We start from the raw sequence: 12514 nt of genomic DNA on the forward strand, positions 1-12514 counted from the left end.
GCTCTCCGTGCTCCTGTGCGCGATGATCCTCGACGATCGTCGCAACGCTACTGCTCGGGTGTTGGCTCTCCGCGGTGGTGGTGATCACGAGGAGTAGATGGGGTGTGTCGGGTGCTAACTGTTGTTAGGGGGTGATTAGCTGGATGTAACACCGTTGCAAAGTTTTGCAAACAGTGTATGTGTTTGAATGATTATGGTTGTGAGTCTGCTGCCGTGGTGCTGTGTGAAATTAATTAATCCACACCGTGAGAAGGTGCAGATGTAGCAACTCAGGGAAAAGAAATCTCACTCCAGGATTTTGCGAGGGAAAAACAGTTAATTTAAAGGAGCATAAACCACAACAAAAACTACACACATTAGTAGAAGCCAAATAATTGACTCGTCGTACAAACTCAGGGTCTCACGCATAAGTCACACACATAAATAAATGTTGCAATAATGAACACCGCAGCGACGTCTAAAATGGAAACGATAACTGGACGGGGTCCCAAGAAAACGTCTCTGGTACTGGGATACACTCCTCTTCTATCGGGGGAAGTGGATTGACCAGTCAATGCACGTGTCTCTCCTGGTCGGGCCTTAGTGCTCTGCCGATGGCGATCTGAGGATTTAAATCTGCAAGGCTCTGGAGATAACCCATCACACGTTGGGTTAAACGCTCTTGAGCGATGACGTACTGGACAAGGTTGGCCAGGACTGGGTCTCTCTCAATTCGTCCACCGGAAAAAGATGTCACTCCTCCGGGTGCTGCACGGCTCGGGAAGTAATAATACCCTCGTTCGCTGGCATAGGGTACCGCGAATCGAAGGCGAGCAAGTGCTTCGTATGCAACAGCTTCTATGGCCATATGTGGGGTTGGCATAGATTTCCCCACGAAGGAGACCTCCGTTGGCAACTTGGGGTTGTCTACCATACCCTTCACGTCTGGGGTAGTAGTGGAACAAGCGACAGTTAACTCTGGGCGACAAGTGCCGGAGATGAACTATAGCTTCTCGAGCAGCTAGTTGGATGGCTTGTGGCTCAAAGGAAGTCGTTCTTCCGGTGAAGCTGTAGGGGCGTTCGGGTGCTAGACCCCTACCGTAGATGTGTACAGTGGCCCAGAATTGACGGTTCTCACCGCTCATGGGTCCTTGGTACACAACATATTCTGGGGGCTCTTCTAACGCATAGGCACGACGGGTGAGGTTTGCGAGTATGGTCACAAAGCCTCCAAGGTTGGTTGGCGTGGTCTCATTGTGCACGACAGGGCCAAGCATTGTAGCTTGGTTTGGGGTAGAGGCTGTGCTATGCTGTGTTGGGGCTAGCGTGCCCCTTTTTATAGGAAAAGGGGACGGAGTCTTCCTTCGCACGTTTGCGAGAAAGGACTATTTAGGGGCCGGTCACTGGCGCATGAGCGACAGGTTTAGGTTGATAGGTTGGGCACCGACTGCCAAAAGGTGTCGGGTCACTGTGGGGCTATCTTGTATGAGAAGCTTGGTTCGGTTATGGCTCGATGGGTTGGTCTGCCTAAGTTTATTAACCTGGCTAAGATAGTATTCGCCAATGGTCAGCCTGGCTCTGATACCAAGTCTGTCACGACCGGATTTTCCAGACACTGATTTCCAGAAAATGGCCGTCGTGCTCACCAGCCCCAGGATTACTGTTAGCTGATGAGGCGCCAACTTGATACAGAAATTCCAAGCAAAAGTGCAAAATATGTAGTACAAGACCATTGTGGCCTATGAGTACGTCAAATGGTTTCTAGTGGTTGAGGGCGGAAGCGGTTTGTGGATCACCACGGTCTATGGGACTCCATTTCCCACAGGAACAGCTGACCAGGTTAACTCCTATCTTCGCGAGGCTGCTATCTCCGTTGCTTAGTTTCCGGGGCTGTCACCGCAACGCTCCTCTCCAAGCAGCAATCTGGCCAAGACAATAGGCAGGGACAAGCCAGTGAGTACTTTGAATGTACTCGCAAACATTATGAACACTGGGATAATATAATTGATAATCATGCACTGAAAAATTCTATGATCACATCGTCAGTCATAAATAAAACATCTTTTATGCATGCAAGCAGGTTGTTTATATGCAACATGAATAAGCAATAATGGAGTGGGGAATAAAATGCTGCAGTCGGGCGTCTGAACGAAACCACCTAAAGGGCTTATAAAGTAAATAAATAACAAGCAATGCCACAGTCGGGCGTCTCAGCGACACCACATAAAGGGCTTATAAAATAAATAAATAACAAGCAATGACACAGTCGGGCGTCTCAGCGACACCACATAAAGGGCTTATAAAATAAATAACAAGCAATGCCATAGTCGGGCGTCTCAGCGACACCACATAAAGGGCTTAAAAATAAATAACAAGCAATGCCACAGTCAGGCGTCTCAGCGACACCACATAAAGGGCTTATAAAATAAATAAATAAATAACAAGCAATGCCACAGTCGGGCGTCTCAGCGACACCACATAAAGGACTTATAAAATAAATAACAAGCAATGCCACAGTCGGGCATCTCAGTGACACCACATAAAGGGCTTATAAAATAAATAAATAACAAGCAATGCCACAGTCGGGCGTCTCAGCGACACCACATAAAGGGCTTATAAAACAAATAATCACAATGAATATCCGGGAGGTAGAACCATCCCAGGGATACTCAATGATATAATGGGTTAGTCCATAATAATAATAATCATAATCTTCACAAGTCACAAGTCACGGTACAAGTTCTGGTTTAACAATCTCTCCTCCGAAGACCGACACTAAGACCAACCCTTGACCCATCCCAGACTATAATCCTTAACCATGGACACGGCTATTCGAATAGGTTTAATCTCTGCAGAGGGTGTACTCTTTACCCACGAGTAACGGATTCCTTTAGTCCATCGGGACTAATTCCGTCTACAGCCTTTTTGTTGAAAACACGCCTAACTTGCACACACCAGCTTAACTCATCGGTGTCTGGAATCACCCACGACACTTGTTAAGCAAAACTCTAAGTGGGGAGGCTACAACCTCGCGTAGCATGGGATCAAATTTATATCGCGCGCTCTAAGGGGTGGCCTCCCCTCTCGGTCCCAACCGGAAACACCCATGCCCCCTGACCAGGTGGCATGCCTACCGGCTACAACCGACATCTTCCACCATGGCCTCTCTGTACGGTGTGTGCCAAGACAAGGGTTAACAACTTACTGAACCGTACCCTACCTGTGGCAGGGACAAGTGGTAGTACGAACACGTATGGGGGTTACCGGAACAAGACTCAATCTACGGTCGACTCAGGAGGTTTATAAATTCCCTGCATGACATGTATATCAAATATATTTCAACCGACAAAATCACCACCCATGATACCTTACTATGCCATACCGGACATAACCGTCCCGACGGGGACCGGCGACAAGCTCACTCCTACCCAAGGCAGAGGCTTTCTCGGATTCCTTTCCGGCATGCATGCAAGGCACATGAGGATGATTACCATCACAAGTATATTCATTTCCAACAGCAAGGAAATCACTAATATGCCTTCATGCAAATGATCACATCGCCACATAAAATAACGAGTTCTCCGAAATGAGATGGTGTTATAAACGAGTCAACTAACACACCAAAAATATTATGCCGGGGTTCAGAATGCTTGCCTTAATGGTGTGGAAGGGCAGCGTGCACTCCAAATCTTTTGAAAGCTTTCTTCTCTTCCAAAATCCTATTTTCAAAAATATGCAGATAACACATATTTCAAAAACAGTACAAAAAAAGTTGTTTGGAAAATTTTCAAATAAATCTCATAATAAATAGACAGAATTTGAGGGATGTAGGAAAAAGAATCAACTCATTTGGAGTTGTATTTAAAAAGTTAAGCTCAGTCAAAGTTTTGGTCAAAATCTGTTATTTAAAATTAAAACAGAAAAAGAAAAACGTTTCGAATATACGTACACGTCGAAGGCGTATTCTGGAAATGCGCCTCCACTTATCCAGCGTGGACCGAGCGTGTGTCACTGACAGTGGGCCCGCCTGGCCCACCGGTCAGGTTTGACTAGTCCACCTTCCCTCCTCTTCCTCTGCTCGAGAGGGGGCGGAACTCCGGCGACGCTCGCCAGCGAACAGCGGCGCCGTTCGAGAAGCAGAGGTCACCCGTGGGCTCAGGGGGCCGAGGTGGTCACTTTGGTCTCTGGGGTGGATGGAGCTGCCGGCGGCGAGCTCCGCAGCGGTCGATGGCCGTCGGGCGAAGTGAGTTTGGGGCTACGGTGGTTCCCGATCAAAATCGAGTAGGGGGATGGGTTCACGGGAGGAAGAGAGAGCTCCTGATTAAGAGAACGGAGGGGGAAAGGCTCTGGTAGCGCCGGAATGGCCGCGGCAGTGGCGGTGGCTGCGGTTGCCGGAGATGGGGAAGGAGACCTCCCCGGGTCGATTGGCTGCCAATGGGGGTCCTAGGGAGATGGCTTGGGACTGCCTGCGTGCGGAGACGAGCTCGGGGCTCCTTAAATAGGCGATCGGGGTCGGTTCCGACGGTGGCCACGGATAAGGTCGCCGGCGACCGCCATTCTGTAGCTAGGGCTTCGTGGCGGCGATGAGCGCTAGTGGACACGCTTGTGGATGAGCTCTCGCTGTTCTAGGGGCCAGGTGGCGAGCGGGAGAGGATTGGGCGGCGTTGAAAAGAGCAGGGGCTGTCGGCGGCCGTGGCGGCTAGCTCCTGGCTTGCCGGAGCCGTGGCGAGGGGCTCTTGGCGCGTTGTGGTGAGAAGGGGAGCGCGTGGCGCGGCTCTGCAGATCGGGCCAAACCCAGGGGCGCGACGCGGCGGCTCGGGCGCGGCACGTACAAAACGCGTGCTCTGCTCACGCCCAGAGCACGCACGGAACGTGCTCGACAAAATGCCAGGGCATGCTAGAGGTCTCGGGTGAGGTTGGGGTTTAACAGACCTAGGTTAAAGTCATCTAGAGGCTTAGTGGACAGGTTAGTTTGATCAGAGGTGCAAGTTCACAGTGAAATGACAAAATTCATGTCAAAGCTGTTCATGCACTCTAGGTGTTTGACAAAATGCCACAGGCACCTAGGCATTTCTTGGAGTGGCCAAAACTTCCAGAGTGGGGTCTCTTTAGATGAATAAGAGGGTGGTGAGGTTAGTTTGTGAAAAGCACAAACTTGTTAGTGCAAGTTTTGCAAAACTACAATTCTGGACAGGAGATAAATGGCATTATTTCATGAACCAAAAATATTCAAATGGGTGCATGCTCCTGGACTTAGGGGTCTTATAGGGTTGACTACAAGTAGGAGAAGGCACAAGGTCACTGGAGCAAAAATAAATAGGGTTGTAGTAGAAATCACAAGGCTGGACCAGAATGAAAATCAGGTTGATTCACTCAAAATTTTCAAATAACATCACTGGGTTTTTGCATAAAGTTGAATCATACGCTACTACCAACATCCCATAATTTTGGTGGAGGCCAGAAAGAAATATTTAAATGGGTTGTAGTGCAAAATTGCACTCTGGACCAGAGAAGAAAAATTGATGCAGAGCTCAAAATATTACATGAATAAAAGATATTTTTGTATAAAAGTGATTTAAAAACATCACATGACATCTCCAAATTTTGGTTGGAATTTTAGGTGAATTTATCAAATGGTTGTAGTTCAATTATGGCCATATAACCTTGGAAAACCATTTTTCAAGAAAATAAAGATCAGGCAAATTAATTATATAATTAGTTATACTGATAAAAGAAAAGTTTTTCTTGAGAGGTTAAACAAGTCCAATAACATATTTGAAAGGTTTTCACTTTAGGGAACAACTCAATGATAATAAGAAAGGAAATGTTTCAAAAAATCAAAAGGGAGTCCAAAAAATCAAAGTTTTAATTCCTGGCAAAAAATTTAATTTAATAAAACAAGGCCAAAAAAATTTTTGGGGTGTCACAATGCATTATTCCGTAAGGGACCGATTGGATCCTAGAATTTAATGCTATGGTTAGGATTTATCCTTAATACTTTTCTCGTGGTTGTGGATACTTGCGGGAGGGTTAATCATAAGTAAGAGGTTTGTTCAAGTAAGAACAACACCTAAGCACTGGTCCCCCCACATATCAAATTATCAAAGTAGCGAACACAAATCAAACCGACATGATGAAAGTGACCAGATGAAATTCCCGTGTACCCAAAAGAACGCTTTGCTTATCATAAGAGACCGTTTTGGCCTGTCCTTTGCCTCAAAAGGATTGGGCTACCTTGTTGCATACTTATTACAATTATCGTTACTTGCTCGTTACAAACTATCTTTCTATCAAACTACTCGCTACTTACAATTTCAGCACTTGCAGACACTACCTTACTGAAAACTAGTCATTTCCTTCTACTCCTCGCTGGGTTCGACACTCTTACTTATCGAAAAGTGCTACAATTGATCCCCTATACTTGTGGGTCATCAGCTGGCAACTCAGCAAATTCATCGTACTTGTCCTCGTCGGTAACATCCTCTACACCCAGTACTGTCGGTGTCCTGGGAGCGGGGGTGCCCAGACTTGCCTGCCGGCGGCCAATGACATGGCTCCATCAACGGCCTGGTATGGCCCAGCTTCAGGATCAACAACCCAAGACTGACGTGAGGGGCCAAGCCTCGCGAGGCGGACGACATCAAGACCTCCTCCAGGGGCGGTTGTCGGATTCAGGGTTCCGTAGACCCTAGAGAGGTTCAAACTCTAGGGTGCGTGCGAAGAACTCGTCCTCCCGAGTCTGCCTGCTCGCTAATCCCACAGCCTAGCTCGACGAACTGGATGAACAAAAGACATTGTAGTTTACCCAGTTTCAGGCCACCTTGCAGTGTAAAACACTTCTCCTGCTTTGTGGTGGATTGGCCTCGAAGGGCTGAGGATCAACTAGTACAGTGGAGAATAGCCTCGGGAGGAGAGTCGTTCTGGTGCTTGATGAGCTGGTGGGTGAGAAGATGATGAATGATCCCCCCGAGGATGATCTTTCCCTCGATGACAGATGATCCTTCCCCTCTATGGTGGTGGTGAAGTCCTATTTATAGTGGCCTTAGTCCTCTTCCCAAATGTAAGGCGGAAAGGGATCCCACAATGGCTAAATTTGAAGGGAGACAACTAGTACATGCTATCTTGACAAAAGTAGTCCTCGCCTGCCAAAAGCTCTGGGTCGTGACGCTGTGGTGGGCTCGACGACTACCTCCACTCTGCCATCCTGGCGGTCTTGGTCTTGTTGCACCAAAATGGAAACCTTTGCTTGATTCCTCGGGACTTCACGTATGTGCTTGCCTCCTTAGCACCAAAGAGGAAACTGGTACACTGCCCTAGTGGCGCCCGCTTGGCCTTGGTCGTCATGGCTGACGTTATCTGAACCTCGCAAGGTGCACCTTGCATAGATATCTCCGCTACTTGGGAGCCAGCCTGGGGAGGCCGCCCCTCGAGGAGGTCTTGTGTTGTCCGCCTCGCGAGGTTTGGCCCCTCTCGAGGGTCTTGGGTTGTTGATCCTGAAGCTAGGTCGTACTAGGACATTGTGGAGCCACGTCATGGGCCACAGGTAGGCAAGTCTGGGCACCCCCGGTCCCAGGATGCCACCAGTAGCCCTCGGGCCCAAGGCGCGCTCGAACTTGGCATCCATGCAAAGCCAAGGGGCAAGTGCGGAGCGCCGTGGGCCCTAACCGCCTGCGACCTCGGTGGACGTGTGGCGATTGATGAGACGTGGGCCTCTCCACTTCCCTGCGCTGCCTCAACAACTATTCACCTTGACGAGATTCTGTTGCATGCAGAGGAAAACCATCATTGTGTGCGATCATGGAGGCCGGTGGTTGGCCTCCTTCTGGCTGTAAATGGGGATAGGCCAAAGCCCCTTTGCCCATTTCCATCTTCTTGCTGCCCGCTCCTTCTTCTTCCTCTTCGCGTTAGCACCCATGGCGCGAACGAGAAAGTTCTCCTCCGCCGAGAAGGGGAAGGCCCCCAAGAATGGGCCTGGCTTGCTGCCGCCAAAGAGAGGGCGAGGCCGAACTCCATAAGTAAGCCGTGACCCCTGCGGTGGCTCCTCAGGGGCACGGGCGCACTCCCTCAGGGACTGGCGTCGCCCTAGGCGGCCGTGGTGGTGCTTCTTCTCGTGGTGGGAGCCGCCAATGATAGGCAGCCCTTGCGACGAGGGATGGCGTGCCATGGTTGCCGGGCCCCTCGGCCGAGATTCCACTCGGCGGAGGTGCTCCCGGAGCTTGTTGTGTGGGCAGAGAGGTCGGCCGGCACCTGGCTCCTGCTCCCTTACTTCTTCATGGATGAGCTGCCAGTCGCGGAGCTTGACGACCTCTAGCTGTAGGCCAACGACTACTACAACAAGGCTTCGTGGGTTGGGGTTGAAGTTACCCTCGTCGGGAGCGTGTCCCTAGCCTGCGGCTGGCAGGGATTAGCCCACGCGCACGGCTTGAGTAGGAGGTGCACCCTGCACTTCATGTATGATGGCCTCGCGACCCTCTATGTGATGGTGTTTGGGGAAGACGGTCGTCGTGCAGGGTGCTGCCCCGAAGATGGCAGTGGTGATGATGAGCTTGGCCTTGATGATAGCCGCGACGACACCGAGGGTGAGCTTGCCCTTGGCGATGGCCGCTCTTCCTTCAGCAGCGGCACCTCCTCTTCCGACGAGAGCATGCACATTAGCGGCTACGACCAGCCGCCATGTCACTGGGCTCGCATCGAGGAAGGTGGCGGGTCGTTTCGTCGCCATGCTCCAATGAAGTGGGAAGAAGGCTCCAGTTGAGCCCAAGGGCCACCGGAGTCAGGCCCCAGGAGCTGTTGCAGTCGTGCGGACCGCTTTTGTTTAACCTTTCCTTTCTCCTGCATTTTGAAAAAAAGTAGAGGGCCCTGTTGGGGCGTGTAATGAACCATGGTACTTATGCTACGATGCTATGTTTATTGTTCTGATGTTATGCTATTATGTCCATGTTCCGAGTAGGTGTGGTAGGACAACTTAGCTGGATATACTCGCGATAGCCTTCAACCTCACGAGGGCTCATCCTTCAGCATCTAATGGGGTCCCCTTACTACTGACTTAGGAGCCGTTGGCCTCAGGACACATCATAAAGCTGCAGAATTGTTAGGAAATTTGCTGGGTGCCCTCTTCTTCCTTGCGCGAGCCCTCATGCATGGGATAGTCGTGGCTTAGCACATCGCGTCGGGGTACCCTGGGGGCACAGACTTAGAAGGGTTTGAAAATCACAAGCTCATTCGAGGGCGACTCGCAAGGATTCAGGACGCTAAAGCTCTAGGGTGACCGGCCTTTCGCGAGGTGTGCTCATGGCATGGGCGAGCTCAACGCAAGCGCACACCGGCCCGGCCCCCATGCAAGATACACGGGGAAGAGCGATGGGCAACTGCCGCTCTCCCTAGTCCAAAAAAAAGGCGACAGAAGCAAAAGGATAAAAATCCAACTTGGCAATCGAGAAACACTAGGACTCCAAATTCCATTAAAAGGTTGCAAACCAGCTACAGAAAGCAAGCAAATGAACGCCCGCGTCCGGCGCCTAGTCTAGTCTTCTCACTAGCACGGAGCTAAGTGCTGCCACTAGGACGTGGGAGGGAGCCCCCGAGGCCCGAGGGCAGCACTCCGAAGACTCCGGGGCATGTACAGCCCCACTCATTATTACGTGACAGTGTCACGAGCGGAGACCTTCACATGCACTAGGCCTTGCTTCATGGGTAGGACATCCGGAGGTGCTGGATGTTCCAGGCGTTCGGGATGAGGATCTTGTCCTGCGTCTCCAGGCGCGCGGCACCAGGCCTGGAGACGCGGGCAATCCTAAATGGGCCTTCCCACAGGGATGAGCTTATGAAGCCCCTCCCTGGAGAGCACCCGCTTCAGGACGAGATCACCCACCTCGAGCGTCCTGGAGCGGATGCTGAGGCAGTGGTACCGCCGCAGCGCCTACTAGTACCTTGCCACCGGGAGCGAGGCTTGACAGTGGAATTCCTCCCCCAGCACGAGGTCCATCAACCGCGTGGCATCCTGACGTGCCTTGTCAAACGCTAAGACCCGTGTGAGTGATGCTTGACCTCATAAGGGAGAACCGCTTCGGCACCGTAGACGAGGAAGAACGGAGTCTTGCCCGTTGGTTTGGTTGCTGTGGTGCGGATGGACCATAGCACGGCCTGGAGCTCATCGAGCCAGCCCCTGTCGCAGGCCTCAAGCTTCTTCTTGAAGGTTCTCATCTTGAGGCCTCTCAGGACCGTCGCGTTGGCGCACTCAGCTTGGTCGTTGCTTCTGGGTGTGCCACTGAGGCATAATATCTGCGTTCAAAGGTTAGCACAATATGTTTTGAAGAGGTTGCTAGTGAACTGTGAGCCGTTGTTAGTGATGATACGAGTAGGGACCCCGAAGCGGCTCACGAGGCCCTTGATGAACTTGACTGCCGAGCCAGCCGGGATGGCGCGGACAGCTTCCACTTCCACCCACTTGGTCAACTTGTCGATGGCGACCTAGAGGTAGCGGTAACCCCAGGGCGCCCGTGGGAACGGTCCCAAGAAGTCCAGCCCCTAGACCGCGAGCGACCACGTGAGCGGGATGGTCTGGAGACCCTGTGCGGGCTAGTGGATTTGCTTGGCATGGAACTGGCAAGCCTCACAGGACTTGACCAGCTCGGCGGTGTTATCGAGCGCCGTGGGCTAGTAGAACCCGCTGTGAAATACCTTTCCCACGAGGGTGCGTGATGGTGCCCGTAGTCCCCGCCATGTATGTCCGCTGGTAGGTCACGTCCCTGCTCCCTAGAAATGCATCACAAGGAGATGTCATTTCGGTGCCTCCGATAGAGCTCACCATCCCGGATGCAATACGCTGTAGCCTGTCGTGCCACTCGTTCTGCGTCTTCCTCCTTCTCTAGTACGGTGCCCCGCGGCAGGTATGCTTTGAATTCCTTAGTCCAAAATCCCCTTGAGGTTCCAGCGCATGAAGGAGGCAAGCTCCTAAGGTCGGGCCAAAGACTGGGGCACCCAACGGAGGGGCCTGAGGGAGGTCCACGTGAGGCAGTGCTGGATTGCTGAGGGTGGAGCTGGAGACTGCTTGAAGAGCCGCTCCTCAAAGACACCGGGCTCTTGAGGCAGGCACCATGATGCCCTCTTGGCAATGCCGTCTGCTTCCTTATTTGTGCCACGCGACACATGCTGCAGTTCCAGACCCAAGAATTGTTTTTCAATTTTGCATACCTCCGCGAGGTATGCCTTCATTTGCTCATCCTTCTGCTCGTATACTTTGTTGGAGAAGTTGACGAGGAGCTGAGAGTCGCCCTTGATGGTCAGGCGCTTCACTCCCAAGGCTGCCGCAGCCTTGAGACTGGCCATCAAGCCTTCGTACTCCGTGATGTTGTTCGAGACCTTCTCGCCCTGCTAGAAGCAGAGCTGCACGGTGTAGTAGAGCTTGTCCTGGGTGGGCGAGATGAGCACGGCTCCAGCCCCCGTGCCCTGACGCGCGAAGGCGTCGTCGAAGAACATGACCCAACCGTCTGGTGCCTCGCTTCCTGATGAGAGTGGGCAGTCCTCGCCTGCTTCGGGCCTGGGAACGTCAGCCCATTTCACGACGAAGTCGGGAGCGCGGCTCCCTTGATGACTCTGGTGGTGCTGAACTCCAACTGGAACGCCTGTAGCTTGATGTTCCACTCAGCGACTCTCCCCGTGGCATTGGGGTTCCGAAGCACTCTCTCCTGTGAGCAAGCCGAGACTACTTTGATGCGATGGCCCTGGAAGTAGTGGCGCAGCTTGCGGGAGGCGACAAGGAGTCCAAGAAGGAGCTTTTGCGGCACGGGATAGCGTGCCCGGGCATCATGCAATATCGTGCTGACGAAGTACACCGGGTGCTCGACAAGGGCAGGAGCATTGATGGGGTCTTGTACCTCCTAAGGTTGGGGGACTTCAAGAGCTTAACCGCTTTCAGGGGTAGCCAGGGCCTCAGGAGCACCATCCTGCGGAGCCTAGTAACCTGTTGGTGCCGCCGAGGCCTGAGGAGCACCATCCTGAAGCTGCGTTGCCTTGTCCTGTCGCGGGGCATTTACCGGTGGGCCCTTGGCCTGGTGCTCCTCCCAGACCGCCACCAGCGCTGCGCTAGCTGAGAGTGGCGTGGCGGCCATGTAAAGCACCAGGGGTTCAAGAGGGCGCGGTGCCACTGAGGGAGTCCTGGATTAGGGGGTCTCCGGATACCCGGACTATATCCTTTGGCCGGACTGTTGGACTATGAAGATACAAGATTGAAGACTTCGTCCTATGTCCAGATGGGTCTCTACTTGGCGTGGAAGGCAAGCTAGGCAATACGGATATGTACATCTCCTCCTTTGTAACCGACCTTGTGTAACCCTAGCCCCCTCAGGTGTCTATATAAACCGAAGGGTTTTAGTCCGTAGGACAACATACAATCATACCATAGGCTAGCTTCTAGGGTTTAGCCTCTCTGATCTCGTGGTAGATCAACTCTTGTAATACTCATATCATCAAGAACAATCAAGCAGGATGTAGGGTTTTACCTCCATCAAGAGGGGGCCCAAACCTGGTTAAACAT

Source organism: Triticum urartu, chromosome 6A (genome assembly GCF_056163025.1).
Source record: "Triticum urartu cultivar PI428250 chromosome 6A, HENAU_Tu73, whole genome shotgun sequence".
Lineage (NCBI taxonomy): Eukaryota > Viridiplantae > Streptophyta > Magnoliopsida > Poales > Poaceae > Triticum > Triticum urartu.